We start from the raw sequence: 18564 nt of genomic DNA on the forward strand, positions 1-18564 counted from the left end.
ACTCCCCAAATGCATTCCTCATTGGCTCCCACCATCTCTCAACTGGCCCAATCCAAGAGCCTCCTACCTGGCCTCCCTGCTTCCTGGGTCCCTGCCATACATTCTCCACATTATCTTTGCAAAATGTGAGTGAGAGAAAATTACTTAAGTGCTTAAGCTATCATGACTGCTTCTCACTGCGCTTAGAGTCTACACTCCTTTCCGTGCTCCTGATGCCCTTCTAAACCTCGCGTCTCATCACTGTCACCAGCGCTGGCTCCAGTGTCTCCACAAACCTGCTGAGCACATTTGTGCCTCGGGGCCAATGGACAAGCTGCCTCTATTCCATGGGTGACTTTTCCCAGATCTTCAAATTCCAGCCTCCTTATCGCCATCTCAGCTCACATGTAACCTACTCAAAGATAGCTTTCTTAACTCACTTCCCCCCAAGTCTCCCATCTCAACACTGTGTTATTTCTTCATTTCAATCTGACATTGTTTCCTTATTTGCACGATTATTTTTGTTTTCTCGGTTGTCCTTGGCCTCCATCCCCCCAGCAGCCTTGCCCAAACAGCATAAGCCCCCGGGGAGCAGCCGGCGCTGGTGCTCTGAGAAGACACATGCTGAGCGCAACATTACAATCACGTGGTGTAGTGAAACGGTGTCGAACAGCAGATACAGAAAAGCAGTGAGAATTTCTCTCTTATTTTATAATTTAAATGAAATATAACATTTACTCCTATGTAATGAAGAATTTGGTAGGTCTTTGTTCCCAGTTCCTAGGCAGCAACCGCTAAAGCCTCGAAATTTCCCAAGATAAGAGTGTCTTTGCTATTCATGGTGGAACCTTGGATGGCTTGTGTTCATGAGATGACTCAGGATGGGGACTGGCCAGCCAGAGACACCAACCATGTGATTAGAGGAGTGGGGCTTTGAGCTTTGTGACAAGTGAGTGGCCACCAGGAGAGGAAGGGGCTCAAAATTTAGGGCTAAGGAAAGGTTTGACTTACAGTTAGGGTTTGGGTTAGCCATGTCGGTAGTGACCCAATAAATCATGGCTTTGTAATAAAGCCTGCAGTAAAAACTTGGGGCAACGAAGCTCAGAGCTCCTGTGAGCTTCCTGGTTGGTAACACTCTTGGAGGACTGTCACACTCAGATGCCATGAGGACAACCCTGAGCCCTTCCCACTGGGGTGCTCTCCACAACAGCTCACCTGATGAGACCTAAGGGCTGCTGCTTGTCTGTGCTTTGAGGAGGAGCCCATTCCCTGTACAGAAGGCCCTGATCACTGGGGCAGCTGAGGTCCTCTGACGGAGGCTGAAGTGGCACTGGGAATCAGAAGCAAACAGGTGAGCGTCACTGTCACAAAATGTTCACATGTTCTGTTGATAAAATTTGGTGCTAACACTTCATGGTCATTTGTAAATAAGGGGCCCTCACTTGCCAGGAGGGATGGAGGTACCATATAATTTTTCATAATTCTCACCCAGGATTAATATTAACCCCTTGAGGGTCATTTGCAAACGTGGGTGGAAAGGAACGCTTGGATGTCACAGTCCTGGGACCACCGTGGGTACCTGGTGAGAGCCTTGCAGATGCTTAATGTTCTACAACCGGGCCAGTGTTCCACAGCAAAAATCTAGTCCACCCAAGTGCCCAAACTGCTGCAGTGGAGGGACACCTGATGGTCCAGCCCCCTCTTTGGACACCCGGAGGAACTTGGACCCTGACAGGTTAGGGGCAGGGTCAATTCTAAAACCCAGGCATTTTTGTCCCCACAATTCAGTAGTTATTCGGTGACAGCACATGGAATATAAACAACAAAGTAACTTGACATGATGTTATATATTTAGCTTACTCAAGAAACAAAGTTTAAATCCAGTCATTCTCCTTCCCACCTGACCTACTTTCCTTTGTCTTGTACTAGCACCAGATTATTACCCACCCAGCCTTAACAAGGGTCCTGACTCCACTTACCTCCCTCCCAAACACCACATGAGATGATTCCTCAGCCTGGATGTGGGACCAGCAATTACAAGAAGCTTTAGTGGAAAAGAACTGGTTATGCACAGATACCAACTAAACACTGTAGTTTCCTGGTGTCCCACAATAGTAATCATGACAGCTGTTTGCAAGTGTCCCCAAAGTTCATTTAAGACTCTCACTGCTAATTTTGCTGGGACATAAATATGAAACATGTGGACTGCTGGGCTGGACTGCTAAGCTGGGTCTCTAATCCAGGAAGCTCAGTGTCTGCTCCCTGCACCCAGCTCCCTGTTCTGTTCATGCATATGCGTCAAGAAGCTGTTTAGTGTCCATTTTAATATCTTAAACAGTGCATTTCAATATTGTCTTCATCCACAAATACGTGTACCACATAGTAGTAATGATCAATCTTAGTATTTGCTTTCTTTGGTCTTAGAGAGTCAGATAAATGGATAGCAAAGATAACAAAGTCATAGAGGGCTATAATATAGTATTTCCTTTATTTCAATGACAGGATTTATTTAAAGAGCTTAGATATAACATCCTTGCATTTATGGCATCATTAAGCGTCTGAAGCTGTTACATTATAAAAACTTCATTTCTAGCGAGATGTTATCAGTTAGAGAAGAGCTCCTAAATTTGAGGGGTTGCTGTCATCTCAGACAGAGTCCCTAAAAAATGTCAGCAATCTGCAGTATTGCCATCATGACAAGAACCCAGACAGATGAAATTTGGAAAGCCCTTTGGCTTTCTAGTGTACAGACATAAAATGGTATTTCAGAGGGAAAAGCCTGAATTACAGAAAGTGATAAATGAAATGGTCTAACATGCATTTCCCTTTCAAAGAACTAATATGTCTTTTGTCGATAATAACATCTGTCAGTAATTATGAAAAGAGCTGACAGATGCATAGTACTTAATATAAGCCAGGGCAGTTGTATCACTGACACAGATTCATTAATCCCCATAGCATCTCTACGAGGTGGGTACTACAATTATCCCCATTTTATTGGTGAGGAACTTGATAGACACAGAGGGTAAATGACATTTACAAGGTCGACAGCGAGAAACCAACACAGGTGTTCCAGCTTGAGTCTACGCTCTTGGCCACTTGTCTTTTTTTTTTTTTTTTTGGTGGTGGGGAGATAATAAGGTAATTCTGGTGGGGGGTTGGGAGGTAATTAGGGTTATATGTCTATTTTAGAGGACGTGATGGGGGCTGAACCCAGGACCTTATGCTTGCTAAGCATGTGCCCCATCACTTGAGCTGTGCCCTCCCCTCTAGAGTCTATGCTCTTAGCTGCTAATCCTCACTGTCCCACATGGTAACTGTGGGGGAAGTACAGTTCATTCATTCACTCGTTAAACTCAGCCTTCCCGGTGCCTGAGATTCAGCAGTGAACAAGACAACATGTTTCCTGCCTTAAATGAGCTTGTCGCCTCCTGATATATTATCTTCATTTTACCCAGGAAGAAACAAGGTCAAGAAGATTAGCCTTTTCCTGTTAACACCGGAGGATACATGAGGTGCTTTATTTCAATTCTGCCATTTGACTTACACCATGGGGAGGGAAAGCTGCCTTGCAAATCCTGGAGCTCACAAACCTGTTAATCCTGAATTTTTTTTTAACACTGTCCCTTACTTGATACTTGATCTGAGAAAGGATGAAGTAAACCTAAAAATGTTCTAAGAGAGCTTGTGGCTTATACAAGGTAACTAACCAGCCACTGTTTACTATCCTAACAGGAATCTGTAGGCATATTTCTTTTCTTTCTCTTTTTTCCTTTTTATGGGCAGCTTTTAAAAACCAAATCAAACCAACCAAACCAAATCACTGATAATTCAACAGCAGGTTCTAAATCACCCCCAAGACAGCAGCTAAACTCGGTTTAGACTTACAATGCGGTTTCTGGTGGTTGGATTGAAGAATGTATCTCTATCCTGAATATAAAAGTCTTTCATGGAGCTCTTCTCAAATAGGGCAATGAAAAACTCTTGTTCCGGTTGTTGATACTTTCATCCACTTGGAGGACTTTCATCAAACAGCAGAAGTTATCAAAGGCTGAGGACCGGTTTTTCAAATCATTGGGCTTCAGAGGCAGTATTATGTGCAGTATCTCAGCGTATGTACAGAACACCTCCCACAGGGGGTGTACTTTTGCAAATACAAGCTTGTCATCCAAAACCTATATTGGGAGAATGAAAACACAAACCAGGAAAATATTTTCACATTTTTAGTATACAGATTTTTCCTACGTTGCTGGTAGTTAAAGCACTTGTGCAAACACACACATATGTCACACTGGTAAAAGTGAAGATATAATAAAAATAGATTTGCAATACATCATACATTTTTGCCTTAAAGATAATTTCTTTGTTGAAATTACTGAAAAGTTTTTTAAATTCCTTACAGTTCCTTCATAAAATAACCAATGTTTTAGATAAAGAAAAGCAAACTTGTTAATTTTTAGTCCAAATTAGTAACTAAAAATAGAAACACCAAAATATCCTTTGCAGTGGTATTGTAATGACAATTTTTTAAATTTCTGAAACCTAGAACTATTTACATATCTGTTCAATATATTGTTAAACAGCCATTAAAAGGGATTTAAAAGATTTATATTTATTGATATGGAATATATAATAAAAGGAGAAAACAAAAAAATGTGAAATAATAATTTTCCTTTTTGGAAGGGAAAAATATCTTCATTTGAACAAAAAAAAGTTTAGAAGGATTTTATGATCCTTTATATATAATTAAGGTACAGATGGTTTTTAATTCCACTGTTCTTTCACTTTCAATTTTGGGGGTAACTTTTTATAATAAAAAAATCTTTAAAAAGGTTCTTGCATAAATACAGTAATAGATATATTTATGACTATATTCTCTGGCTATTAAAAAAGATCTCCTAGCTGTGGATCTGAAACTTACATTCCATAATGCAGATTCTGACTGACTCGCCTCCCAGCCCACAGCAAAGGCACGGCTAGTGTGACATGTTTCAAATACCATTCCAAGGAACATGCAGGCTCCCAGCCAATGGCTGCAAGGGGACTGACACTGATCTGGTTGCTCCCAGCTGCAGACCATCACAGATGAGGTTAGATCCACAGGCTCATATTTTCTCTGTCAAAAGAAATCAGAAAGTGTTAGGCTTTTACTTACACCAGGGAACAAGAATTTGTTTTTTTATGCAAAAAAATAACAACAAACCAATTTGAACCTGATGAAAAGACATTTACTCAAAACAGCACAGTAGCAATGAAGGTGCTCTGGCAGACAGGGACTTGTTGGATTCCTGTGAGTGCTGGACTCCTCACATGGAATTTCCTTGGCACTCCAGAAGGCCTGTGGTTGTCCTCATGGGTTTGTGGCCATAAGTGGCGCACAAAAGTCTCTGGCTTTGCCACAGTTTCAAAGCCTTTTTGGCTTATGAAAGGTTTTGCCCTCAAATGGAGTTTTCTTGAGTCCAGTCACTGATGTCATTTACCAGAGTTACAGTCCAGATCTGATATTCTAGACTCTTAATATCTTGCAGACATTCAAATGGTTCAGGTTTGGATGTGTATTCACCTCTGCAGGCCTGGACCAAATCCGATAAAGACACCCAGACAAATTCAGCAAAATACAAAGAAATTTTTCTCTCTGCAAGACTGAAATGTCTGTGAAGCTATAAAAACATCTGCACCTACAAAAATAGGGAACCAACTCATGAATAACATATCTATCCATAATGCATGGACATTCAAAATAAATACTGTATTTACTCCTATTAAATTCTATCTTGCTTTTGCCAAATTGTGTCCTAAACTGAAAGGAAAGTAGGTAAATGTAGAGAATTTTTTACCTTTTAAGAGAAAAAGGAACCCTCCTACTCGGTTGGTGGGAATGTAAATTGGTGCAGCCTCTATGGAGGACAGAAAAGAGGTTCCATAAAAAAATGAAAATAGACTTCCGTGTGATCCAGCAATCCCATTCATGGATATATGTTTGGAGCAAAATTTAATTCAAAAAGACACATGCACCCCAATGTTCACAGCAGCACAATTTAAAATAGCCAAGACACTGAAACAACCCAAATGTTCACTGACAGATGACTGGATAAAGAAGTTGTGGTATATTATATATATATATATATATATATATATATATATATATATATGTATATATACATGTATGCATATATATACACACGCATATATACACATGAACACACACACAAATGGAATACTGTTCAGCCAATAAAAAATAAAATAATGACATTTGCAATAACATGGATGGACCTACAGGGTATTATGCTAAGTGAAATAAGTCAGAGAAAGAAAAACAAATATTCTATGTATTAACTTATATGTATATCTAAAAAATAAAACAAATTAATGACTATAATAAAACAGAAATAGACTCACAGGTACACAGAACAGACTGGTGGTTACCAATGGGGAGAAGGAGAAGAGGGGAGGCAGGAAGGGGTTAGGGGATTGAGAGGTAAAAAGTACTAAGTATAAAATGGATAGGTTACAGGGCTGTATCATACAGCACAGGGAAATATAGCCATTATTTTATGGTGACTTTAAATGGAATATAATCTATAAAAATGTTGAGCCTCTGTTTTGTACACCTGAAACTAATATGATGCAAATCAACTACTCAATTACAAAATTTTTAATCAAAGTTTTCTTTTCATATTATTTGCAATAAGTTAGAAGCCAGCACTGTCAATAGAAACATAGTGCAAGTCACAATTTTCCAGTAATCCCATTTAGAAAATAAAAAGGAACAAGTGAAATTAATTCCAGTAATAATTACATTTATCCCAAAATATCCAATATACTATCATTTCAAAAGTGTGATTGACACTTTTAAAACTTATTAATAATATTTTACATTATTTTTGTTGTACAAAGTCTTGAAAATCTATTATGTATTTTCCACTTATAGAACATCTCAATTCACAATAGCCACATGTGGCTGGTGGCTACCATACTACACAGACCAGATTACACCATTCACACTTCTGATAAATTAACTGCTCTTACTTATTTAAAAAACTTGCAGAAAAGGGTTTAGATATTCCCTCTATCAAACAAAGCAACCTTGACAGGTGGGGATTATTTTCATTATAAAGTGAAAAATAAAGGTAAGAGAGCCATGCTTACATGTATGTTAAGGTAACAATACCTTCTTAATTCATTCAGGACTTTACAATCTTTCTTCATATGCCAAGGATTCACTGTCACTGCGCAATGTTTTTCACTACTATCATCTTTGTGATTGAGAGGCTTCTGATGACCCTGCTTTGTGCTTCTGTACATAAAGTAACAAAACAGAGAAAAAGACCTTATTAAAGATAATTTAGGGGGGAGGGTATAGCTCAAGTGAAAGATCATGTTCTTAGCATGCACAAGGGCCTGGGTTCAATCTCCAGTAATTCTTCTAAAAATAAAATAAATAAATAAAAACCTAATTACCACCCCCCAGCAAAAAATTAATTTATTACTTTAATTAAAAGTTTAAAAAAGATAATTTAGTGCAGGCTTATCAGGCTACAAGAGCTACAATGAATGCCCCCACCCATTAATTTAGAAGAAGTCTCACAGTATTTCTCAACATAAAGGCTAAAATATAATTGAGAACACTTCCTGATGGTCAGCATCATTTTAACAAAAATGTAGATAATTACGTCCCTGTTGTCAAATTTCTGTCAGAGTTGGGCATGGAACATTTAGTTAGTAAAAGTGATTTTGCAGCTCTCTTTGAAAGAAATGCTGAGAAATGATCTTTTCTGTTGGAAATTAGCCTGCTTTTAAATTCTTCAGTAGGCATAAGTGTTTACAAACCAGGCAGGAACTGGATTATATTTTACATATACTTTAGAAACTGATTTGAATTTTGCCCTCTACCTGCAAGGCTATTTCTTAGGTAATAACATAAGCAGGCCACTATACTAAATTTTGTTTCCCTGTTTGCTTAATCCTCACAACAACTCTGTAAGCTGCTATTATTACCCCCATATAACAGATAAAGAGCTTGAGGCAGAAAATAATTTGGGTAACTTGGTAAATGGTGGAGCTGGGTAAGACTGCAGCCAGTCTGACACTCAGGTCCATTCTTCTCACCAATGTCTGATACTGCTACCTACATTCAGCAATGACCGCTAATTTCATACTTAAGTGTGTCATTTCTAAAAGTGCAAAGCTATATTAGTACTGCTGTGTAAATTATCCGTTTGAGATGTGATTGCCAAAAAAAAAAAAAGAAATAAAATCAGGGTGCCACTGAGGGGGGGCAAACTGCATATGGACGGACACAAGGGGACTTTGTGAGGACAAAGTTGCACAAATCTAGAAATAGCTAAAATGGCTGACTTGTACAATTATAATGTGTGAATTTTATGGCCTGTAAATTACACCTTAATACAGATATTAAATTAAGAAACTGGGATACAAAATTAAGACTAAAACACATATATAAATCACACAAAGAACAACAGGCAAATATCATTATTTACTGCACCATTGTCCTTGATGCAGCTTCCTATCCTCACCCATTCCTGAAAGGATGATTCATTTTTAAAATAGTCTTTTAATTTATTCAGCAAATAATTTTTGATTGCCTACTATGTACCCAGGACTAGTCTAGGCAGTTGGAATAGATAAATAAACAATACAAAAGTCCTGTCCTCACGGAGCTTTGTTGGAGTCTAGCTGGGATGGGGGTGGAGATGACAATTCACACAACAGAGCAGCAGAGGAGGTGGCATGTTAGGAAAGAGGAACCATGGAAAAATCAAAAAAGGGCAAGGTAAAGAGAGTTTAGGGTATGGGATGAGGGTGATGTTGTATTAAATACCAGAGCAGGCCACACTGAGGACTGAGGTTAGAACTAAGACTTGGAGGTGAGAAGTCCCAGGTGGACGGACTAACCACCACCGAGGCCAGCGTGCACTTCGCATGTTCCAGAATGGGGGCACGGCTGGAGCTGCGGAGAAGGGTCAGTGCAGATCCTGTATGGCCTTGGAGGACGTTGTAAGGACTGTGGCTTTTACCCAGAGTGAAATGGGGAGGCACTGCAGAAGGAAGACACAATCTAACTTAGGTTTTCGAGGCTCACTTGACTGCCAGGTGAGAATAGTCGAAATGGGTCAGAGATGAAAGGAGGGAAGCCTCTGAGAAGGGCTGTGCAGGAGGAGAGGACAGTGGCTCAGGGTAGGGAAGCAGCAGTGGAGGCAGGAACCATGGTGAGAAGTGGCTGGGTTCTGGATATGTTTTAAAGGCAGTGTTAAACCAGATCTATTGACAGAATTCATGTGGTATGTCAGTGAAAGTCAGAATAACTCCAAGTTTTTTGACCCAAGCAGCTGGATGGATTAAGTTTCCACTAACTGAATGGGGGAGGTTGCAGGAAGAACCAGTTTGGGGTGTAGGAGAACAAAGAGCTCAGTTTTTACACATGTTGCTTTTAAGATATCAGAGTTTCAAGTGAAGATGTCAAATCAGCAGAAGATTGTAAGAGTCCAGAGTTGGAGAGAAAAATTCTAGCAGGAGACAGAAATGTGGGAATCATGGGTCACACAGGTGGCACAGGAAGACATGAAACCCAGGTACTCAAACATTAAGATAACCTGGCATTAACCATAGAAGTTGTCCTTGAGGGCCTGCCTACTAGGTGTGGATATCAGTCCTATTTCCTGACCACTCGAGTTTTAAAAAGCAACTTACAAATTAATTCGTGCAAGACACTGCCTCCAGTGGGTGGGTCCAGAGCTGGAGTGGGAGAATTGGATGGTGCACACTACTCCCTACAGTAGAATGTGTGTGTGTGTGTGTGTGTACACATGTGTGTGTGCGCAGGGGGATGAGATACACCTGGCTTAAGAAAAAGAGCTAGTAAGTCTAGAAGCTGAAAGATGAAAGAACATCCAGGTATGGTAGAGGGAACAGGGGAAACACTGTGTACTGTAAGACATATCCCCATAATGCCATTTCCCACCATCCTTTCATCAGGAACACAGTTGGAAAGGGGGGAATTATGTAGATACGTGTGATGTACACAAACTTTCTGAGTATGTAACACAGAATATCTACATATGTAGCAAGTTAGTGATATTTATATATGCTTCAAGTTTAAAAACAAGTTCACAACAGAGGGAAAATAAAATACTGAGGAGTGGTAGAAGTATCATAGAAGGCCTTTCAATGCTCAGAATGGAAGCAAAAGCAGCTTCACCCAACAAAGAACGTCAATAAGAGTCAAGAATGTTTATATTTGCTTAAGAAATTGAGAGTTACAACTTCCTGCTTTAAAGAATTAACATAAGACAGATACCACACTATAAGCAACGCCTATACTGGAGTTTTCTTAAAGCTATTTTAGTTCCTGCTTGTTCTGATGTACTCCAGACACTCTGCAAAGAAAACCTTCTATTCAAAGGCTTAAAGGAATAAAATAAGAAATAACACTGCATTCTTTTCAGTGGTCTCTGTACTGAAAGTCACTTGCAAATACAGCACCCTGCCACAGGTCCACATTTTTAACAATAAAGACCTTTGCGCAATTTTTCAATTGCTATGTGACTTTGGGTCAGTCTCTCACTAAGAAGCAGAATGGAGTACCAGAAAATGACACATCAGGTCTAAAACTACAGATGTGGGAGATGAACCTACACCAGGAAACAGCTAAGTGGGAGGGTAAGGTTTACCTTTGAAGTTACCGTAAGTGCAGTTACACCTGCTCCCTGCTTCCCCTGTGAAGTGAAGAGCTAGTCTTTTCCAGAAAAGCTCTCATTCTGAGAACTGTCTTCTTTAAAATATTCGGAGATTCTCTTTTAAGGTTCTTGCACTTTTAAGCCTTTCCCCAACTCTACATCCTATAACAAGTGTAAAAATTATCCTATAGCCTATTGTTACAGAACATACTCTACAAAAGCTGAGGTTTCCCAGGGTTTGGATCCCAGAACTCTGCTACCAGATAATCCTAAAGCTTTCCTTCCATAACAGACTCTTCCGCCAATTCCCAGCTGTGGGCAAATTCGGCTTCTCAGATCAGGTAACTTTCTAACTCTGCCTACGAACACTCTGCTGCCAGTAAAGGAACTCTCAGACAGAAAGCACACAATGCCCCTAGTGAGGGTTGCCTCCTTCAATCAATCAAGATGCCATCACCAAGCAAATATTTAAACCTACTGCAAAACCTCTAAAGACATCTTACAAACAATATAGTTTGTATAGATGCATACTATTTGCTCTGGAATAGTGATTTCCAATGGAAGGAACAAAGGACCACATGACCCAAGCAATTTTTTAAAACTGCACATAACCATCCCTCTTCACGTGAGGATTCAGGCAAGACGGTCTTACAGGCCTAGGTGTAACAGAATGACAGCACCTCTAGGAGTAGGTTGAAAAGCAGCGAGGTAGACTTCTAGTGAAAGGGGGTGATGTAATAGGCCCCATCGCCCACTTACCTACCAGCACAGGACAGTCATCTCAGATGGAGAACAAACACTTTGGGAAACAGAGGTTGTTTATATTTTTATGGTATTCTGGTGGAAATAATGCCCTGAGTTATGTGAAGTTGTGGCTGCAAAATTGAACAGGGGACTGGACATTTTCACATTCAGGACAAAAATAGCCCCTGGATAGCCACCATATCTGCTCTCCCCTTTGCCTGTTCACCCCAAAAGCTGCAGGACTCTCCTGCTTGCAATGACACCCACCACTTCTCACAAATTCTTGCCAAGTTCACATCAGCAGCTGGTGGTGTCAAAGTCACCATTTGTACTGCTATGAAGTCCCTCCATTTCTTTATATCCCTTCTATTTTCTCTGTTGTCTTCCTAGCTACACTTGCATTCACAAGATAGTTACCGCACTAACATTGCCTCTGTAATCAGTCCAGGATATAGGAAGTAGAGATTCAACTGTAACCAGTCCCAGAATACTTGTCATGCCACACTAGTGTCCCAAAAAATACTCTGGCATCCCTCATCTCACTCAAAGAACCACTGCATTACTTAGAGGTTGTAAAATTAGAGGGCTTTCTCTACTGGGAAACACTGTGGCTTGTGGTAGAGTTGTGATTTCAGTTTTTGCAACTACTTACAGGCAAAAAGACATGGCCCGCAAATTTTCTTCAAGCGTTTGGTATTTAAACTTTCATTAGATACAGAGCCGGTGGACTAACCGCAATCTATGAACATATGGTCATATTATCAAACAATGTTCATGTCTACCTTACAGACATGTAAGGACTTGGATTACACCTGCAGCCTCTAGGCCTTTAGAATTGGATGTGAAGCATCCTGTGAGATAAAAAACCTCCTATCCAGTCACAGAACACAATTACAGACAACATGACACTAATGTCACTGAATACTTTAGTATAGTCCATGTATGGTTAAGTTACATCTCCAATTTCTCAGAGCTGGAAAGGAGATGTCTAGAAAAGCTGGAAAAGCCCAATTACCAAAACAGCTCAAAAGTTAATGCAGACTCCTGCACCTCCCAGAGCAGAGGGCGGAGGGGGCATTGCCCAACACTCTGTCCTCCCCCAGGATGTGGCATGTGGGGAAGCAGGCAGGAATGGGTGGCTGGGACTCGGAGGTGGAGAGGTGATGAAAGCAAGAGTGGAACTGCTCTGGTCCTAGAACAACAGAGCTGTAAAAAGCTCGGCTTCAGTTCAACCAACTCCCTCTCCCACTTTCCCTCCCACCTACGTGACAAACAGAGCACAGCCAGGCACTTTCTGCCCATGACGGTGACTACTAGTAGGAAAGGGACCAGGATAAAAGCATGTCCTATAAAAGATCAGTCTGATTTTAAGGCTATGTTATAAACAATGAACAGCACTGTCAGAGTGGGACACCTGTGTGGCGCTCAAGTAGGGAGGAGGAGGTTGAGGATCCATTTCCAGCACTTCCATGTCTTTTATCACTCCTATTTCTGACCTTTCCTTTGCCACTTTTTGAAGCACTGCCATCACTGGCAGGTAAAGGGGCAGCAATGTGACTTGGCCGTTTGGCTGATGGGGCTACATTTCCCAGCAGTGGAATGAAAAGGCACTGGAGGAGGATCAGCTGGAAGATGTGAACTGCGGTCCTGGCCTGTGCCAAACACTAACCAGGTGACCCTGGGTTAGGCTCTTAGTCTCTCTGGGCTTCCGGCTGTTTACTTATAAAAGAAGGTTTTGTCATTGCACAAATATATCCAATATGAAATGTAACATGAAAGTCAAACATAATGACATCTCACCTGCTTGCTTCAGGGAACTGTACAAGCACTGAACACTATGTGAATGTAAACACAGTCTTAAGAAAACTATTGAGGTAAAGCACTAAACTGAACATGGAGATAAAGTTTTATGGATTTTCTTGGCTTTCTTTTTTAATTGCAGCACTGAATTAATAGTTATTAGCTATAATCCACACCACCACCACTGCGAATAAATAAAGAAGGTAAGCACTGCCTGGATGCCTGTTATTGCCCGATGCTAAGCAGGGTGAGGGGTATAAAGGAGGCTGAACAAGTGAGTCTTCTCCAGTTACCAGCTAAGTGAGGAGACACATTGGAAACCACCCAGGAATGGTACCAAGTCAGTACTCAAATCCAAGATTACAGACTACTGATCATAAACAGTACAGGAATACAAAGAGGAGCTAGAAGTATTTGGAATAAATAGGGAAGACTCTATGAAGGGGATGGGGCTCCAACTAGTTCTCAGGGCAATTCTAAGCTGTTTTAAATGAGGACTGGATAGGAAAAGGCTGGTGACTCCTGGTTTTTAATAAGGCACAGGTTACCCTAGGAGGCTAAGTTACATAATGATTGGAACAAATAAGGTAAGTCCAAAATGATGAAGGGTCGAGACTCCCTGGCTGAGATCTGGTTGTGTTAAGTCTTTGAGTTGACTGTAGATGTGGGAGCACCAAAACTGTAGGTTGACTGAAAGGGGGGGAGAGAATATCCAAGAATTCAGCAGAAGGAAAAATTCATGTATCAGGGATGAAAGCTCTTCATCAGAGTATCAGCAATCAGAATAGACACTTGAAACCAAAAACATACAGTTCAAGAAGCTGACAAAATGTGGAGGGTGGTGAGAGAAAGATAAATCAAAGACCACTCCAAGCCTTTGTGTATTCAAGACCGAAAGAATGATTATCCCACTGAATAAGTGGAGACGCTGCAAGAAAAAAGATTATGAAATCAGCTTTAGACATGTTGAATCTGACGTATGAGCTAAGAGTAGGTTTTCTCTAAGAAGCTCAAAATTCAAAACTGAAGCACAGATGTTGAGTACAGGCTTAAGATGCAGATGGACAAGACATGATAAATCTCCTAAAAGAAAACATAGGCAAAACATTATCTGACATAAATCTTAGCAACATTCTCCTAGGGTAATCTACCCAGGCAATGGAAATAAGAGAAAAAATAAACAAAAGGGACATAATTAAACTCATAAATTTCTTCACAGCAAAGACAACCATAAGTAAAACAAAAGGAAACAACAACCTACGAAAGGGAGAAAATATTTGCAAATGATACGACTAACAGAGGCTTAATTTTCAGAATATATATAACAGCTCATACAACTTAATAACAAAAAAACAAACAACTCAATCTTAAAATAGGCAGAAGACCTAAACAAGCATTTCTCCAATGAAGACACAAATGGCCAATAGGCACATGAAAGAATGCTCGATATCACTAATAAACTGAGAAATTCAAATCAAAACTATAATTAAGTATCAGCTCCCATCATTCAGAATGGCCATCGCTCAAAAGTTCATGAATGATAAATGCTAGAGAGGCTGTAGAGTGAAGGGTACCCTCTTACACTGCTGGTGGGAATCTAGTTTGGTGTAGTCATTATGGAAAGCATGGAAATCCCTGAAAAAACTAAAAGTAGACTTACCCTATGACCCAGCAATCCCACATCTGGGTATATAACTGGAAAGAACTCCAATGTGAAAAGATACCTGCACACCAGTATTCACAGCACCACTGTATACAAGAGCCGAGACATGGAGGAAAGCTAAATGTAGCAACAGATGACTGGATAAAGAAGTTGTGGCATATTTATACACTGGAATACTACTCTACCATGAATAGGACAAAATAAAACCATTTGCAGCAACATGGATGGAGCTAGAGATCGTCATTCTAAGTGAAAGCAGCCAGAAACAGAAAAATACCAAATGATACCACTCATATGTGCAATGTAAAAAAAGAGAGAAAAAGACACTGTGAACTCATCTACAGAACAGAAACAGACTTGCAGACTTAGTAAACAATCAAGGTTACCAGGGAAAGGGGATAGGAAGGGATAAATTTGGGAGTTCGAGATTTACAAATGTCAGCCACTATATATAAAAAGAGATTTTAAATTAAGTTTCTTCTATATAGCACAGAAACCTATGTTCATTATCTAGCAATAACCTATAATGAAAAAGCTGATACAGCCACCAACTGAGGAAGCAGGAGAAGAAAGGAGAGTTAGTTATGCTGGGCTAGAGCCCACTTCTAAAATCCTTGTCAGCCACTGAGGCTGCCCCGAGTACACTGAGCTTTCCTCCCACGGACAGGCTGACATGACATGCGTCCTGCAAACCTGGGGCAGCAGAGGCCGTCCCCAGGTCTGGCCCTAGGGGAGATGGGAGCAAGTCCACCTGCTCCCCTTGGGGCAGCACCCCTCCCTGCAGCCCCCGCCACCTGACTGCACCACGCCTGCATCTCAGGAAACCACTGACTTGAAAACAACTGATCCACGAACCTGGGGCAGCGGCAGGGAGATGGGCAGCGACCTGGCAAGCTGGTAGACTTGCCCCCATCTCCCCCATGGCCTGTCCAGGGCTCGGCCTCTGCTGCTCCAGGCACGGTCCGCAGGTCAGCCTGCTCTCGGGAGGAGGGCACGGTGTGGTTGAAGGCAGTGGCGGGTTATGGGGTCTGCCCATGGGAGCCCTTGGATTTGCTTCAAACTCCCCAGCGCATGGCCTGAGCTTGGCCTCTGCTGCCTCAGGTTCGTGGAACTCAGGTTACAGGTCAGCCTGCTCCTGGAAGGCGGGTGCTGTGCTGTCAGGGAAAGGCGGCAGCTGCGATGGTGGGATTGGGGCTGCCCTGTGAGAGCGCGGGGGTTGCAACAATTTCCCGCTGCTGCTGCAGCCATCCGAGCACACTCATCGCACCGAGCCCATCTCCCAGGAGCAGACTGACCTGTAACCTGAGTCCCACTAACCTGGGTCTTTAGAGGCCGCCCCCAAGGTCAGGCCGCAGGTAAGATGGGAGCAAATCCATGGGCTCTCATGGGGCAGTCCCCATTCCATCCGAGGCCCCGCGACCGCACCGCACCCACCTGCAAGGAGCAGGCCATCGTCTGAGGGCCAGTCGGAGATGCTCTGGAACCGTCCGGCGCCCTCCCAACTCCCGGGGCTGTACCTGCTCTCCTAAACCCGTGTATAAGCGGCGGCAAAACCACGGTGTTCAGGAACTACTAATACCGGGGTTACCACGAACCACAGCGGCGGCTGGGACCCGCCTCAGTGTCCTAACGGGACGCGCGGCCGGGACCTCACCTCCGCACCCCTCCCTGGGCGCCTCCTCAGCTGCACAGCCCAGGCGTCACCCGCCGGCTCCCCGAGCAGCGCGCCCCCACCAGCGCCCTCTTAACTGTCCGGCAGCGGCAGCCGAGCCGCGGGCAAGCGGAGGCCCAGGCCCCAGGCCGTGTTCCTCTTCCAGGAGCTGGTCCAGGAGCAACTGGCTGCCGCCAGCTTCCACGCGTTCTGGGTGGGTTCCGGCGTCCTTCGCGTCTGTCCGTCTGTGCGTGCGCGCCCCTCCTCCTCCCGCCCGCAGCGCAAACTGCTCGGGTGGGTCTCCTGCTTTACCGGCCCTGGCCGCTGGGGCCGGGAGGAGCCAGGTGGGGCCCCTCCTGCTTGTCCCGCCGGGTCTCCATCCCCAGAGCCTTCACCCAGCCACCGACTGGGTCCTGGCATTGAACTAGAACCACGACTGCCCTAGGCCAGGCCTCACCCACCCAGCCCCACTTTCCCTGCTCAACTTCCCCTCCCTGTTACTACCCTCCCACCACTGGCCAGGCCCAGTCTCCCACCAGACCTTGAAGACAGGGCTCCTTCTCCTCACACCATGGTCCCTGCCCTGACACTCCATCCTGCTAGGTCCTAACCTATGGCCCCTACACCCACAAGCTTACCCCTCATGCCTCAGCACAGGACACCCAACATCCTGAAATTATCCCCCTCACCTCTCAGCCAGGTCATTTCCACTCTGATCGGGCCCCACACCTCTCAACCTGTACCCCCACACCATGGGATCCCCTTAAATCTGAGTGCACCCCTACCCTGAGCTCACTCACTCACCCTTCACCCTGTGGTTGGGGTGGGGAAATCCGTGCTCCAGTAATGATGACTACTGCCACCAGTGGGGGATCGAGCCTAGTGTGCACCTTCAGAGTTAATGTCTGAGGCTACAGGGTGAGGCAGGCTGGGATGAAGGTGGTTCCAATTCCTGCCTTGGCACCCTGACCCCACAGCCTGTGCCTGAACTGACCTGATGGGTAAGGTTGATCCCAGACTGCCAGCCACTGGCCTTGGGCTTTCGGTGGTTGATGGTCCTGATGGTGATCTGGACTCCTAGGGCGGAGGCACTGGGCACGCGGACCTTTGGGGTGGGGGAGTTCAGAGTATGCACTTAATCCCAGGGTTAGACATCAGATGGTGGGCTGTGTGCATGGGGCTTTGTGCATGGCATGGACTCAGCACAGGTGGGTGCAGGGAACTTGTTCATTCACACCAGGCCAGAGGGAAGAGGGAAGGGAGCTTTTAAAGTGTCAAAGTGAGGAAGCCAAAGCTTTAGAGCAAAGTAGGAAGGTTCACTGGCCAGGCCACCATGGATCTCGCCGCAACGCTTGTCCCTTGCATCAGGGGAGACTGGCAGTTGACTGGCCAATGAGACATCCCCTGCTGTGGTATAGTTTACAGGCAATTGAAGGGATTTTGAAAGGTAATTTTAATCCAATAATTTTCAGTTTCTCTGTGGTAGACTAGGTCCAAAATCATGGTGAATCTGGCAGGGATCCTGCCTGAAATCCAGCCTGGGACAGTGGAGGACCCACCCAGGAATCATCCACTTAGCTCTCACCAAAAGTCACTGTAATAGAGAAGAACAAATCTGACTCCATATTGGATCTGTTCCTTTTCCTTTAACCCTCTGCCGTGTTTTCTAGGCTTAGACTTGCAAGCTCTGCACTTTTTGTAAAACAGTGTTGCCTTTAGCCTGAAATAAACAGGAGAGCCTATTCTCAAAAGTCTGAGCTTTAAGGATATTAACACTTTGCACTCCTATAAAGATAACAAGTTGCAGAATAGAAAAAGTTTGTTTTGTTGCAGGTTTTGCAGGAACACCATGATCTGACCCACGTGGACAGCTGCAAAGGATTCCAAGAACAAAGAATTCCTACACCAACAAGTTTGCAACAACCAACCACAGCCCCTCCCCTTTTTAGTAGAAAAGGAGCCTGAAGTTGACATGGGGAAGATGGTTCTCCAAGATATTAGTCCGCCATTATCTTGGTTTACAGCTGTTT

At 43.2% G+C, this 18564-nt stretch overlaps 1 long non-coding RNA gene across 1 annotated transcript; it reads right to left on the reverse strand.

The window, feature by feature from the left end:
• Positions 1 to 4073: 4073 nt before the first annotated feature.
• LOC140699141 (uncharacterized) lies at positions 4074 to 16666 on the reverse strand. Its single transcript, XR_012077145.1, has 5 exons — positions 16538 to 16666; positions 7129 to 7276; positions 5817 to 5876; positions 4901 to 5095; positions 4074 to 4154 (listed from the first exon to the last, which is right to left on the reverse strand). It is a non-coding gene; the product is annotated as an uncharacterized lncRNA (long non-coding RNA).
• Positions 16667 to 18564: the final 1898 nt, after the last annotated feature.

This window comes from Vicugna pacos, chromosome 1, assembly GCF_048564905.1.
Source record: "Vicugna pacos chromosome 1, VicPac4, whole genome shotgun sequence".
Lineage (NCBI taxonomy): Eukaryota > Metazoa > Chordata > Mammalia > Artiodactyla > Camelidae > Vicugna > Vicugna pacos.